Genomic DNA, 16,958 nt, shown 5'->3' on the forward strand with positions numbered 1-16,958 from the left:
TAAGTGTCAAACAGTGACAACATGTGTACAATACAACACAGACATCAAGGGAGAACCAGCTCAGCTAATATGTGGTATTCATATAAGCCTTTAAGAACAAAGACCACCCATAAAGCAAAACCAAAGCTGCCACAAGAATAGGTGGTACTGCTTCCGTCATTGCATACTGTGTGCCAATTGGTTTCCTAATTAGATTTGCAAGCTAATAAAAGGCATAAAACACAATAAAAGAACAATATGTTACAATTTTTCCTATGACAGACGTTGTGGTAAATTCAGCAGATTTTTGATCATGGTAGGTACCCAGTACATTTGTTTTTCTTATAGCTGAGTTTGTTTTCTTTATATTTTGCATGGTTTGTACCTTTTTTTTTCTTGAAAATGAATACTTTCTTAATAAGAATAGTCCCAAACGTGACAGTTTTCAAGTATTCACTAAATAACAATCAGCATAAATAACTCCCATACTTCTCAGCATCTTCTTTCAAATAATGTTTTTTGTTCTATTTCATATTGCATTTTATTAAAACACATGGTAACTTGGCTAGTACAAGAAAGATTCGTTAAGAAATTTAATTAAATCCCAAGGAAACCAATATAAAATACATCTTCTTAAACACTTGTGTTACAAGTTAGGCATCTTGGATACAGCAGTACATGGGAACTGATGGAGCTGTAGTCTCATACTACATGGCTGGAGAGTTTGACCAGAACCGGAACATTGCTTAACAACATTTCAGAAACATTGACCAGAAAAGGAGTAATAGAACAGGGTGATAGAAAAAAATTCAGAAGTTAAAAATAGATTGAATAGATTGAAGAGAGGACAAAAAAAAACTAAAAAAAGGTTGATGGGAAAATTAGACTGAAGTATAACGCCTCTTCATCACGCACCCACACCAGTGAGTTGTATAGGTATCTCTTCCCTTTACATACTGAACCTTTAATATACAATTTTCCTGTCTCAGTGACAGTTACTAACAACGACCAAAGATAAAATGAGCCTAATAAGAGAAAACTGCAGTGCCACACTAGCAGCTATTGCTCATGTGGATTAGTACTTTAACATGAAAAAAACCCTTTGGCCAGCCTCCATGATCTGCCACTCAGGGGTCTCAACACAGCCCCATGTTTGCCAAGGTAAGAACGAGCCTCCAAGTCCTCAGACTCTCAAACTGTGATTGAAAGTCCCAAAGATGCCACCACAGCTTAATACGCACTGGGGAAAGCTTTTCTAAGAATGTGAGCAATCCCACCCTACATCACAAACTCAACAGCAGTGGTCCCAGTCCCCACATGCCTGCACCAACTCCAAGCTTCATGACAGGCAGGACCCTCCTAACAAGCCAACAGGCCAGAACCTCCACGTTGGTTATAACTGCAATGGATTTCATTGCAGGGACCAATTCATATTCAGATGGTCCCTTTGTCCAACACAGCCATACTCCCCAGCCCTTTGGAGCATGGTATAAAGTCTTTTCCCCAGGCTTTCTCAGAGGAGGTGGGTTGAGTGAGGTGTGGGTGCTGGAAAGAAAGATATATTGGCTCAAAGTTAAACAGCTTTTTGTATGCACAACCCGAGGCATAAACAAGTCAGGATTTGCATACTGGACCTTTGCATATACAATCTGTGTTCTTTGGAAAATTGTTCATTAGTCCTTCTATTTCATGGGTGTGAAAACACTAGGTCAGCTTCTTTATATTTTAAGCAGCACAGAAATGAGTGTGAAATAAGGAAATCCAGACATCTTTCTACAGCACATGGACCATCTGAACAGGCAGTTCCAGCCCGGTACCGCACTGTGGAACAGGGAGCTGAAATTATACGGCCCACGTCGTGGACAAAGCCAGGCTGGATGATCAAAATGCTCCATGCAACCCTCAGACATCTGGGGTAGACCCCAAGCAGGAAATGGCTCCTATCTGCAGACAGCAGTGAAAGTGAAGCTGGAGCAAAGATTTAAGCAAAGAGCAGTGATGGTACAGGGACTTGTCACATGCGGCGCCTTGACGTGCTGTTTACATTTTTGTTTGTTTTCACTGTTTGGAAAGACTTCTTACAAGGGGAGGACCCCAGCTAGCAGGCCTCTTGGAAGAAAAGCATTTTCAGAAGTGACTTGAAAGAAGAGAGGGTGGGGGAATCTGATTTAATAAATGATATATAGGAGTATAATTATATGGTTTTAAACACAGTTCCAGTTCACTTGTCTCAGCAAGAAATGCTGGTGTGTGAGAGAAATCATTTATATTGCTTACTACGGTTTTTCAATCTTGGCAAGCACTTTTTCCATTCTAAGATGTGGGAACACCCACATCAGTAATTATATACATTAGCAAAAATACAAGATAACTCATATTCAGGATGGGGGGGGGGGGGGTGTCCCTCATTTCTCAGTGAACGATTAGAGAAGAGAAAGATTGCTCTTCTGCAAACTCAATACATGCAAAAAAAAATATTACTGGAAATCCAAGGTTGTCTCTACGTATTGAAACGTAGATCCGCGGATAAATGGTTTAGAGGTTTTAGATAAAACCTCTATCACAAATTAGCTCTGCGACAAAACTAACGATTTAGTATTTTCAGTTCTGGATACCTTACTCAGTGGGAAGAGGACTAACAGTCCACATAGTCTGGTGGAAATCGAGAGCACTGGTGGTGAGATTTCACGTGTTTGTAAGTGCACGTCAATCAGCAAGGCACATTCATATATGCATACCAGTACAACCTAGTGTTAGAATATGAAAGCTGGTCTTTTTGAGCCTGAACCACTTGCCGAGATTTTCATGGGGCAGAAGTTACGGTGGAGAGGCAGAAGGAGATGGAGCTGCAGACTCCCACTGGTGCCTGCGGGATGAGGCTGCTCACGTGCTCCAGCCACAGCCCAAACCGCTTGCGAACTGCATGAACTCGTGAACCACGGCTTGGCTATCCCCAAAATACGTCATTAAGAAATAAGCTAGGAAAAGCTCATCCAGTCAGAGTCAGGTCATGTCCACTTTGTGTTTAATGCCCTGAAAAAGTACCAGGTTAACCAAACATAATTTAGCTCCTTTCTTTTCTCATTCCTAACGTGGCTAAAAGAGACTTGGAACATTCAGGCTTTAATTTTGCAGGTGTGTATGTCTAAACTACGTGGCAGAGAAATCTTATTGTATGTAAGGGAGCTATTCACTTCTGTAACCCTACCCACCTGTTAATATTTGCAGGACAGGCCTTTGGGATAGTTTTTTTTTTTTTTTTAATGGTCTCATACTTAACTGACCATACATTTTTCTTTCTGCATGCAAATTTATCGTGAATATGCTTCTAGATACAAAGATATGATCACTCTTGTTTTTGTTTTTTAATTCTTCTGTGGTTGCACAGTTCTCAAATCTCAATGAAGATTTAATTACATAATGCATTAAAAGAAAATTGAGTTAGCTTTCTAACAGTTTCTTAAATATTCTTTTTATTAAAGCAGATGCAGATCATCAAGATGAACAATGATAAATAATGGTCCACAGGTGAAATTATTACAGAAGTCAACAGAAAATCTGCTTCTGCACCCACTCATCTTTTGTATACTTTGGCCTTAAAAAGCCACTAGACCTGGGGACATCACACCAATTGTGCAGTACAAGAATGAGAAAATCACATTTTTCTGATCCTCTAAATCCCCAACATGCTACTTACCATTAAATGTCCAATCCTAACTTGCATTCTATTTTTAAATTTTTTATATATGTATTTAGATATAAATAAAGTAATATTTTTCTGGGGCTCATTTTACATCAGTGCAAGCAGATGTGTGTTGGGATTCACCTTTTGACATTCCAGCTTTCCAGCGCACTTCAATGCTATAGGAAAGGTTCCCACCAGTGGCTGGGAGCACTGGGCTGCATGAGAGCTAAAGAGAAAGCTGACAGGAAAAGACTCTGCCCAAACTGAGTGACACATAAGAAGGACTGAAGTTAAGAAAAAGATTTATAGGCCTAGACAAACACTAAAATGAGGAACACCTGAGTTTCCGTGTTTTATACTTAAGTTGTGAGCATTTAAAATCTCCAAAAATCAGGCCATGTAAATCCTCCAATTTTACCATTTTCATTCTAAGATGAAATAAGAATTACTTTGAGTATTCCTTTAATTTTAAAATATTCATTCTCTCACTCCCAATCCACATCATCCATACCTATCACTGGGTTAAGGCATCTTGCAAGCTCTCTTGAAGTCATCACCTTTAACTGGAGCTAAATTATTATGTCAGATGGTGGAGAGCACTGCATGCTTCACAATGGTCTTGCATTTGTTTAAATGGCATTGGGCACAACAAGCACAAAAAAAATGACTTTCTGGTTTGCACGTTATTTTTTTTTAGTACCTTCAACTACACAGCTAGGTAGAAAATTTAAAAATTGGATTATTATTATGCAATATTCCTAAGTAGCCCATAACAAAAAGAAAGGGAAGAAAGAAGCACTTCCCCCTTGCTTCCCCCCCAAGAAAACCCAGATGCACACAGAAAAAGCTGTCAAACCCAGTCTTGTCCAAAGCAGATCTGCCAATATTCTGACGATGTTTGCACTTGCTTGTCAAAATGGTCACTTCAGCTGAGCGTCATTTACACTTTGTCGTACAAATTAGTTATGCAAATTACCTGTAAATTTAACATTAAAAAAAATCCACCTTCCTTTAAAGTTATCCATATAAATATACACATTTTCTCTCTTTATTGTCATGGGATGAAGATGTCCTGGCTGAAGCAAAATGCTGCAGAGGGACTGCAGAGCACACGGCTCATGGCCACCACCGGGGTTGCAGCCCCTGCTCTGCCACCAGCCCACCACTGGCCACCTCTTTTGTGCCTCACTTTCTGCTCCGGCAGAGCGGACAGGCCTGCCTGAATTCGTCCCTGCAATTTGTCTAACAATTGGTGAGATTTTCTTCTCTTTGAAAGCCATTTCTCAAGCATTTTTTTTTTTTTAAACAGTCTGCTCTCCAAAATTGCTCAGAAAGCCCTTTCCAGCAAGAAGTGGTTATCTGTAGGGTTTTTACCTACAGACCAATTGATCCACACAGCCCATTTTGGGAGCAGCGGTGATTATGTAATGTGCTGCACGCTGCTGATGTTTGGGGCTGGAGGAATGCCTTTGCTGTTTCTGTGAATGTCTTTAATTGTTCAGCAGATTTTAAAGATAGCTAACCATGCTGTTATTAAAAAGAGTGCGGAGAGCTTTGTCATGGATTTCTTTCCTTTGTTTACAGAAAAAGTTGAGCTGAACATGTAAGCAAACGCAAATAGGATCGGTCACGATTCAGACAGGAGAGATCCTGTACCTGGGATGACTCTGAGACTGAGCCATGGATCCCAACACAAGGAGCTTGTGCAGGAGGGAATCTTAAAGCTTCCTGAGCTCTCATGGGGCATCTGTATACGTAATAAACTCCAGTTATACGTGTTGTAGTGGAGCCTTACTGTTAGGGTGTTGCAAGGACAGCGTTACTGGAGACTGACTGCAGTCTAATAACATCCTGGGTCCTTCAGAAACTACCACTGAGCAGGCATGTCTGAAAGCTGGGGTAAATACCGATACTCTCCACTCGGCATGCGAGCCCCCTGCTAGCAGCTGCATTCTCCCCACCTCTTCCTTTCCTCGCCAGCATCTTGAATACAAAGATGAAAATAGCAATGACTGTTCTAACTTGTCAAGGAAACACCCTCTTGAACATTTATTCTAAATTACTTTTTTAACTTATTCCTTATTATCCGCTAATGATTTTTCTAATCAAAACTTGCTTAATATTTGTTAATAAAAGTTTTAACTGTTAATGCAAATGGTCAGTGGCTAACCCCTCACAAAACAGATGCACAACAGCTCTGCTATATTTAGCCATCACTATAGCTGGGCAGAGAGTTAATACCTACCTCACAGGACACGCTGACTTTCCACTAATTACTAATGGGTTATGAGATCCCAGAATTAATGTGAATGTAAAGCCCAGAGCATTAATACGGTACTTCAGAGCATCACCAACTATGATATCCTCAGAGCCTCAACCTATTCCTCTCTGGTTAAGAATTTCCTTAAGTATGATGACCCTGAAGGGACGGTGAGACGCAGGACGCATGAACTTGCTTCCCAAGTCAAACGGACACTTCCTACCCGGAGTCAGGAACACTCCAAGGAGCTGCAGCTACAGCTTTCTGTCCTTTTAGTGAAGGCTTTGTAGAAATCCTCCTGGGGCAATTATGCAAAGGAAAAGACTCTATTATAGCAGCATGTATTATTGTTTTTGTCTCCAAATATCAAAACTCTCAATCCATTTCAATTGCCCGTTACATATATACAGCAGAAAAAATATTAACGGCTTTTTAATTGTATTGAGAGTTCATTGTATTTCTGTTCCCACCCAGGAATCACAAAGAGCTATACTTAGGTTTATTTATCCTACTTCACAAAACACCACTTTCATATTATTGTTAACCCACAAATGAACAAATGAAAGACCAGGGGAATACAATGATTTACCCAGAAGTGTTTCAAATGGTGAGACTTTGTTCTACAGACATCAATGCATGCACGGAGTAGCCGATCAGCTCAAGAAGACAAGAACTGGGAAAGTTAAATTGAGCCATGGCTCAGGATGCTGATGTAAAAAAAAATAAATAAATCAACTTTCATTTCACATTCATATGATATATCCTATGCCCTAAAAATCTTACCTGTGCATAAATCTACACAGTAAACAGAACAAAAAACTCAGCCAAAGTGAATATCCTCAAAACACCTAGCATGTTAGCCCACATAACTGTGCTGCTTGGAGGAAGGCAGAATTCCAGAGGGTCAGATAACTGGTGCGTGGGTTGCAGATAGTCTCCTGAGTCACAACTTAATTACATGGTACGAGATCAACACTGTACATGTGCAAGGTGAACTTAGCCTGATAGTGTCCTGTTTTCCAATACACGCCCCTACCGAAAAAGAAATCAATCCCTGAAGAATTTGCAGAGCTGAAAACAGAGTGAAGCAGCTCAAATGATCCACACTTACACTTATTATTAGAACTGAGAAAAAGCTGTAAATAAGTCTGTGAATATTCTGTTTCACTGTGTTCAAGTTGTTCAAGTTGTTTTCCAACCTGATTCTTCAAGTGAGTTCCTACGCATCAATCTCTGCAAATACCAGAGCAAAAACCTGTGTGTCACGTAAGACTTTGGTATGTTGCTTGATCAGGACATGGGAAGGGCACGGGTTTTGAGTGAGTTGCGTGAAGGCGCATTTTGCCTAGAAAGGATGCATTTTAAAACAGTGTTTCAAAGCGTTAAGAAAAAAAAAAAGGAAAAAGGAAAGAAAGATTTTTAAATTCAGGCACATAATTAGTATTTGCAACAGCCCTTCCCCCCACCCATTTTTCCAATCAGGAAAAAGAAGGACATCATAAGACTTGGATATCTATTACAAAGAGGTTAAATTTTAAATATTGGAAAACCCACAACGAACTGCTGGCAACCCATCTACTGACAAAGAATGAATCAGGAAATCAGTTCAAATAACGAATACATTGAGAACATCATAATAAAGTCAATTATGATTCGTACACAGAAAACAGACACCATTCATTCAGTATCATCCGGTGAATAAATCATTGAATTCCTCCTTATCTGAATATGTTTCTCTAACAAAGCTGGATCTTGTAAGAGCTTTCTAATTTAGCAGCTTCTGACAGTAGGGGAGAAGGAAAACCTACGTGAAGCATGCAAAGAGTCAGTCTTTCTAAGGCTCAGGTTTAGCAATGCCTCTTGACCACCCTACTGCTGGAAACTAACCCAGACCATAATCTAGGTTAGGGCTGCATCCCACCAAGCAGCCCAGCAAACTATGTGGGACACCCCTACAACCAAGAGATGAGTCAGACCTTTGTCAGATACGTATTTTCACCTGAGGTGAAATTCTGGCCACAGTGAGAGAAGTTTTGCATTTGGCTTCAGCAGCCCCAGACTTCTGGTTTGTCTTGTTGGCAGCCATGGGACAGGAGGCAAAAGCACATTTTCCCTGTAGGTGCTCCTTTGTATTCTCCAACCACTTTCATCCACTGCCGTGTGCTTCAAAATCTTTAGCCAGACAGCTAGTTTGCATATGTTTTTGAGACAGTATTTAAACACGTACAAACAAAGAAAAACCTTGAAGCAAAAGAGAAAACACAAAGAAATTAAGGAAAAAGTCTTCAGAAGTCTCATGTAAGCCAGTCGATTGGGTTTTCCCCACAGATTCCCCTACTGCCTTGACTTCCCCAATCCACACACTCCACTAATTCCAACAGTGAATCTATACATTCACAATCAAGTGAAATAACTTATAGACATTAACCGCAAAGCTACATGAGCATAGCTGCACACAAGCATATGCTTGTTTTAAAGAGGGAATCTGATCCACCTTGAGAAATGCACACACTACACTCCGTTAAGATGCTGGTTGCTTGAATTACTCTGTCCACAACAATGCAGCAATTACCCAAAAAAAAAAAAAAAAACACGCAGGAAAAGCAAAACAAACAAACAAAAATCAACATTTAAAGTATTGCAACAGTAAAATAAATCTGGAAATTCTATATGACTTATAGCGCAGAGATTATGGAGACAGAAAGGGGAAGGACTGGAAAACTGAGATGCTTTCAGTCAGAATTTGAAAGTGCAACAGCGAAGCTGTGAAGCGCGATAAATGTGCCATGATTGCTTAAATATCATCTTTCTTTGCCAAGGATACTGCCCAGCTAAAAAAAATCTCAAACTTCACCCTCCAACAAATAACACGGCTAAGGAAATTTTTATAGACTTCTCCACAAAAGTGCAAGGTTTCCTCAGGTCTATCCAGGTAACAGTTTATTTGGGGTTCAAATAATACCTGGCAAGTAATAATGGCTTATCTTGTTAATTTTGCTCTTGGGAAAACGGCAAGAGGTGATCAACTTCTGCTCCTGTTTTGTGTGTTTGTTTCTTTCCTATAAAAGATTTTTTTTTCCTTCACAATGAAATGCAGATAAGAAGTTCACCTCAACAAGATAAAGAGTGAGATGGGTGCAATTAACTCTATGGGGTAATTTGTTTTGTACAAGACCCATGACTTCAATAACATAACATCTAAAATGCTTGAGGTATCAAAAAACTGGAAGCAAAACCAATAAGAGTAAGATGAAATGTCAGCAGATGGATTAACATCATCGAGAATGTGCCAGATTCTTAAGGCTATATTAAGCAACTTTTTTTTTTTCCAAAGCAAATTCTATGATAATTTTAATAACTTTACTGTGGATCTTCATTTCCTTTTTAAAGCTAATTTCCTATTTTCCTGCTGTTCCTCATTACTCCTCCTGCAGGGAGGGGGGCTGTTCCCAAACTAGTGTCAGTTTTCCAGTGCCTCAGCTGGGATATGGACTCCTCACCTCTACAGCTTTGGTCAAAGTTCTCTGCTGTTACAAATGCTCGTAACCATAACGCCAATGCTCATCCAGTGCTCTTCTGGATGCTGTCCAATTGCTTTATTTCACCCAATCTAATCAGTCATGCGTTCGGACTTCCTTGCTGCTGTCTTCTTGATCCACCTGGATGCTTTATCAGGGGAGAAACTTTTCCTGGGATTTTTGGCTGTCAATCTCAGCCCTTTCTGAGCAGCAGCTCAAGAGCAGGCTGTATAAAACATACCCTGAGTGTGCAGTAGATCTGACATCTTAAGGATACGTACGGTCCATTGCACTTGTGTTGTGTGTTCGTTAAGTGCAGTGCAGCTGGGATGTCTCCAACACTGGAGTTGTGCAAGTTGACGACGCAGCACATGCGCTGCAGTGCAGACATCCCTCATACTTGCTTTGTGTCCTCTGTCTCCAAAGCCCATGACCATGTGAGTAATAAACTCCATGTGCTAGACCGGCCATCGTTTGAGCAGAACTCCTGGATGATTTTTAGAAATAATGCTATTAAGGTTCATAGACCAAGATTCTCAAATGTGAATCAAAAATTTTAACACTAGTTAAAACAGAGCGTTAACTCACACTGTTGATAAAATATTAAAAGCTAATCTTAGCATAAAAATAAGTGCAGTAGTTAAAAGATCCTTTAAAGTTGACCACCTGCATTTTTTTTTCACAATTTACATTTTTTTAAATAAAAAATTGCAGTTCCCTTCTAGCTGATTTGCTCTGCTTGTCAGCCATCACCTATGCACTATTAGCTGTCCAAGGGTCTGAACACATCCACACCCCCTCAGGGGATGGCTATATATAAAATATGTGAGACTCAATAGACAGCTGATTTAATATGACCTTATCAGCTCATGGCACAGTGTCTCCTACCATTTTTCTCTGACAAAATTGAGGTGCTTTTGGCAGAAGGCAATAGATACACACCATATCATATTTAGCTCCATTCCTAGAAATTTGACAAGACTGATGCAGCCTTTCCTGTCATTTTTCCTCTTAAAACAGGAATTTCAAGAACATTGGAAAAAATGGCACATCACTGCCTAAATGCCTAGCTTTACTGTCAAGAAAACGGTCAAAAATGTCCAGCTTTACATTCAAGTAGAGGTTCTATGGGGCAATTTGTTTCTTTAAGAACTCTTTAAGAACCTGTTTTTCTGGGGGTGTTATTTTCCAGAGACCCCGATTAGACCAGTGCAAGGCAGCAGAGAGAACAGGAACTCCTGCGCCTGGGAGGACTCAGTCATTGAACTGATGATAGGAGCTGCAGTCATGTATGGTCTAACTGCACGTGGGAAACAGCCTGCAAAGAGCATTACCTGGGACGTCTGCCCAGCTGGCAGCCAGTGCGCAAACACAATAACCTGTTACCTTTCAGGTCTCTGCTTTCTCTCTTCCAAGAAAAAAAGGAAGGTGGAAGCCAGGCCTGACACAGCTGTCCTGCTTGTTCACCAGCCCGGCCATCGGTGGCCTGCAGTCTTCTCACCCCCGGTGCTTCGTCTGCCCTTGTGGCACACACCGAACAGGCTGGTAAGTGACTCTGAATGTGTGCCACTGCTCCCTGTGGCCTTCCTCACCACTGTGGTCTGGTTTTTCAATTAATTCCTATTAAAACAATCAGCTCCCTTTAGAAACTACTTTTGATTCTGTGTAAGTTTGTTCTAATTAGCACCGAATAACAAAAGTATAACAGTAGCACCTATTCTACCAACATTTTTAACAAGCTGTCAGAGAAGGAACAGTGTGAATAACAGCTGAGTTTAATATGCTACTTTGTCTTTTTTTTTTAATTGTTATTTGCCTTGAGTTGCTTTGAATATCTCTGGGTGACCAAACAAGCCAATTTTGAGGTCAGCTGAATAGTCACAAAAATTCTCATAGTTCTTTGACACAAAGAGCTCAGTCTGAATAAAAAATAAGCTCATGAAGAAATCTCCTCAAATGACTCAAGGATGTGTCATCTGACACATTTATTGCTCAGGTTCCCTGCCAAAGCACTTCAATATATAGATATCTCAGCTGTGAAACAACCTTTATTTCTACGCATTTCAATTCTTCAGATTTCTCCAGGAGAATTTTAATGGAAATCTTTTCTAACATCAAAATAACAGGCGTTATTGGATATCTGAGGGGTTTTTCCTTTATCAGAGATTTGATCTACAGAAGATAAAAGTGGCATCTTCTTTCCAGCACTGGTGAAAAAGCATCTCAGGTCTGAGAACCTGGGAGTGTGTGGCCTCATCCCACTGAGCTCCTGCAAGCTCCTGTAGACTCCAACAGGAGCCGAGAGCATTCACGAGGGGTGAAAGAAGCATTAGCAGTTAATCTTTCAAGCTATCCATTTAACTTTAAAGAAGTGCTGTACTGTGGAGATGGGAGAAAAACTAAATGACTTCTCCCAGCCATAAATGATGTCAGCTCTGCTTCAGGATGTTCCTGATCTTAAATCACCAGAGACTGGGGAAGGATCACTGAGTGCCTGCACCGTTTCTGTAAACCTTCCTGCACAGCCGTGTGTCCATACTGAACGAGACCGACAGGCCATTCTGCAGCTCAAAAGGTGCCTCACGCTACCTGCACACAGCCGTGCTCTCTATCCATGAACAGCGACAGAATGTGTCCAACCTCGATGGGACACCTTCAGGTGAGCACACTGCAGATGTCTCCTCAGACTGGGATGAACAACCTTCAGATGTTACAAACAGGGGTAGTTCCCTTGAAGTCATAGGAGTTTGTCCAATTTCCGCCACCTGAGAACGCTGCCTGCTGTTCGAGCCCGATTCACCTACCCACCACAAACATTTACATAGAAAACAGGTTTAGGGAAGGAGAGATTGACAACATCGTTCCTGATACTCTATTTGTGGGCTGGACAGCAATTTATCTTGTCTCTGATCAAACCTACCAGCTATGAGCAAAGTTTCACAATTGCAGGAGGCTTTGTGTTGCAACTTCCACAAAAGAAATGTGGCATCGTGCATTATGGCTTAACAGATCTGTATGCATCGAACATTTCTTGTAAGCTAAGAGAACTTTTATTATAGGATTTTTGTTGTTGTTGCTGTTGAATTGAAGAGATGTAGCTCCAGTCTTTGAAGTTTAAGACTAGTTGTAAATTCCTTGAAGTCAGCCCTATTTCCTTTTATATTAGCATGTTAACAAGCTTTGGAAGACTGACAGACCTTACAGGAAGACACAGCTGGGTGCTCCTCTAGTCTGGGCTTAATGAAAACCAGAACATGAAGGCTGAACTCTGTGGCTTGTCTGCTGTTTACAGACTCGGCAGGAAGAATCCACTGCCCCAGTGATGAAGGCATAATGTCCTCATCAAATACTGATACTTTCTGTACTACCAAGGAAAACAGTTGGGATTAATTAAGAAAGGAAATGCCACAATATTTTAAATTACTTCTGTAGTTTAAACCTTTGTACCAGATGAAGTCCGACAATAAAAAAAAAAAAAAGAAAAGAAAAAAACAAAAAAGACAAAAAAGCCAACAAGATGAAACAAAAAAACCCTGTGAAATTATGTAGAAGACGGGATTTTACAAATGGGGACTGATTAAAGGGTGAAGGCCTAACTCTGAATGTGATCCAGATTCAGACAAAGATCACCTTTCAACTCCTCCAGTGTGGAGGAGCCCAAGTTACTGTGGGCTCAGGCAAAAATGTAAAGGATGGGGAAGAACAAGAACACTATGCCCCCAGATTCTAAGTCAGCAACCAAATATAGCGAGTGCAGCCCCAGAAATACTTTGGAAACCGGTGTTTATCAGGATGACCGGTTTCAGGGGATGCCTATCTCCCACGGACAGTGTCCTCATAGAACATCCCCTGAAGCGAAGATTTCACACCCTACCTCCAGAGATCTGAGCCCGCAGCAAAGCAGGACAGGCAAAGGCTGCTTTGCCCACCGCTTTCATCCTCTGGCCTTGGGCAGCTCAGGCACCAGCGGTGCTTTCACACCTCTTCACTGAGCAAAGCCATCAGCACCAGGCTCAGCAGGGCCACTAGTTGTGCATCACCTCCAGTTAGTCCAGGGCTCTCTCTACCATGCTGGCCTTGTACCTCTGTCCCTATTTAAAGTCCGTGGGATTGTAAACACAAGCCTTCTGGAAGCAGCTCTGTGCTCATCTTCTGCAGCACTAGTGCTGCAAGCATCCTCCCCTTACTGGGAGCCCTTTGCGCTGCTCCAGCCCTGTTACGCCACACAAGCAAAGCAGCAGGTTTTCCTCCTATTTCTGCCTGCCTGAGCCCTGACGGTTGGAAAACAAGTTTTAGAGAGCTGAGAGGGAGGAGGTCAAGCCCTGATGCTGCATTCCAGAGCTCTCATATCTCTGGAGAACATCTAGGAATACTGTCTCAAACCCAAATTTTAATAGCAGATTTTACTATGGCATCTATTTACATACACTTTTTTTATTTAGTGAAACATATGCTCCAACATACCTGCAGTACGTGCTTAATTTCCACTTGTACAAAAGAAAAATATGCATGTAAGTCAAATAACTGCAGGCACAACTGGCCAATTCTAGTCAATGACATACACAGTTTCTATGACGGATGCATTTTCTCCACCTAGTTTCTTTCTATAATGCTTATGGAAAGCCTATACTGAAGTGCTTGGAAAGAGAACTTTTACAGACTGATTTTTTTTTTTTAAAAGACACTTTTGCATTACTATTTTACATTCAATGTGCTTATCATAAGCCAAGACAAGGCTAGTTTATTGGAATACAGATTTTAAGTTAATTAGGTAAAGCTTTGTTTTTCTGTTATTGTGGCAACATCAAAAATCATAAATATTAACAAAGATAACCTATAAATACCATCCAATCACAACAGCCATATGTTACACTTTCACATGTGCTTAGAGCATTTTGTCGCATGCCAGATTTCCACACGCACCTGGTTATGCAACCAAAATACCCAGCCAGAAACATAAATAATGCCAAGTCTGAACCTCATTTAACCACATCAGTGAACATGAAAAGTGTAAGTTACGAATCTCTTTTGATAAACACTTCAATAAATCAATTCTTGTGCAATGAAGAGAGTTCTTGCGACTGCAGCAGAAGGTAAGGGTGCACTTGGGCAGTCCATACAAGAACATATTTTGCAATTTTATGGCTCATGGACAGCAAGGTTGTGCAGGAGCTTGATGGAAACCAGAGTCAGATGTATTGTTCCGTGTTTTCTTAAAGCTTAGTGGTATTGGCATTATGTTTTGTTTTTTGTTTTTCTTTCCCTTTTGAAAGCGGTTTAGCTGTAACTTTTCTACAGGTGCTGTTAAGTTTCTGCACAGCCATACTGAGTTGCTGAGATTTGAGTTGCTCCTCAGCCTTTGTCCAGGAATTGTAACTGTCCTTGCCAGCCTGAGCATACACAGCGGTGACAAAGCCACAGAGACAGCAACAAACAAGGTATCTTGCTTTCAGATTTCCTCTCTTTTGCTTTTGATTCAGATTCTTTGTTTGTGAAATGAAAATAGCATAAACATGGTGTTACTCCTTAGGAAAGGCAGCCAGCCCACTGCTTAGTCCTGCCAGGAGCTGCTGAGGACAAACTGGCAGCTGATTGGTGACACATTGGGTCTAGCTCTGTTGCATTCAGAAATAGGAAATAAAAAAAAAAGCAAATCCAGTGTGGGACAGAGACAGCAAGATATCACAGATCAAAACCATAAGCAATTACTTGATGCAACGAAATCAGAATCCTTTACGAGGTGCATGAAAACTGGTGATTTCAGCAGAAGCAACAATGGTTTCACAGCCAAGGGGATTTAAACTGATGATTTCAAAATGCAGGTGTAAGACATTCAGAAAGTCCGCCTCTTATTGCATTATAGACCAGAGAGTCTTTGCATAGCTGAGCTTTCCTCACCTCTGCTGGACTAACTCAGTGTGATTTCTCAATAGATTTTATGGAACAGAACATGTCAATTTAAAAAACAAAACACAATCTAGGATCAGGACAGAAACCAAAACTTTCAGGTTTATAAATGGAAAAAAAAATAATAAATAAAACCCTTTGTGTGCCTTACAATTTATTCTTATGGGTCAGTTGGTGCTAACAGTGTCCAGGTTAAAAACCTTTCTCTGACTTTAGTAATGTGTCCTGCGACCCTCACTTAGCTTGTGTAGCCAGGCTGTAGAAGTTCATAAAATGCTTTTTATTAGTGCTTATTCATTTGGAATAGCAGTGTTCCATCTAACCTGAAATATTACTATGGATCTTTATTTCCTCCACAGCCTTACTTCCCAATTACATTTGGGAGTAATCTTATTCAGAAGAAAAAATATATGTAATTTCATCAATTAGTGGAATTATCTTCCTGCTGCATGAGAATTCATAAAATAGGAACTGGTTTATAAATAATGAAAAGAAAGTTTTGACTAATATAGATTGAATGTGCTCCTCTCACAATCTCCATATAACATCCATAACGTCAAGCCCTTAAGTGATTTTGCTGATTATGAACAGCATCCTGACATGCAAACACACAATTTAGCCTGAAGATATTTGCAATTAATTAATTAATCCTAACAGAAATTATCAAAACTCATTCACTGGGCATCACACAGCCAGCAGCAAGCAGGAAGAGACTTCTTAAACCATGGCGGAGAAGAATTCTTCAAGCAGAAATAAAAGCCTGATATGGAAAACAAAATGTAAATTTTCAAACAAAGAAAGCTTCCTGTTAAAGCATGGATGCACAATGAGTCACCCAAGGGTTGCATGAAGTCCTCCAAGACCTACTTTGATGCCCATCATGCTTCCCTCAAGGCTTTGTGAGATATGTCTGACCTCAGACGTGGATATCCGAAATATCTCAATTTAAAACAGTAATATCAACAATTATGAGAAATAAGCAAAAGACACATCAGAATAGTAGCGGAGGTATCCCAGATGTTTGGCATGTTTTTTCTCTTAAACGGGCAAGAATTATGCGTTCCTCCTACAAGATAAATGAATAGAAATGGTATCACACTTGAGGGGTTATTTGCTGAATAAATCCTTAACTTGGAGGTACCTTAAAAAAATTATACAAAGCTTTAGGAAATGCGCAGAAGGCATTTACATTACAAACACTCATCGACCCAGCTATAGTGTAGCTCCAGCCCCTGTGAGACAAGCTGTGGCTGATTACTCAGTCTAGTGCGTCTGACATTTCTGCTGGAATTCACCTGCTCGAGTAATCCTTTGCTTACGGTACGTTGGCTGGGGGAACAAGATATCAATGAATGGTGAGCTGGGGGAACAAGGAAATCCCACTGAAAATACAAGCAAAGACAGCTGCTGGCCAACAAGACTGTGCATTAACTTTCAACCCCATGTTACAGCCCGTGCAGAAGGTAAACACCGGCTCTGATGCAAAGCTCTAGAGCAGCATTAGAGACAGCACCCCGTTGCAGCCCTTAAGACGCCTCTTTGAAAAAAACAGATTAAGCTGGTTCCTGTTGTGCCTTCAGTTCCTTCGTAGATGGTTGGGAACTGTTAT

The sequence above is a fragment of the Cygnus atratus genome, chromosome 16 (genome assembly GCF_013377495.2).
Source record: "Cygnus atratus isolate AKBS03 ecotype Queensland, Australia chromosome 16, CAtr_DNAZoo_HiC_assembly, whole genome shotgun sequence".
Classification (NCBI taxonomy): domain Eukaryota; kingdom Metazoa; phylum Chordata; class Aves; order Anseriformes; family Anatidae; genus Cygnus; species Cygnus atratus.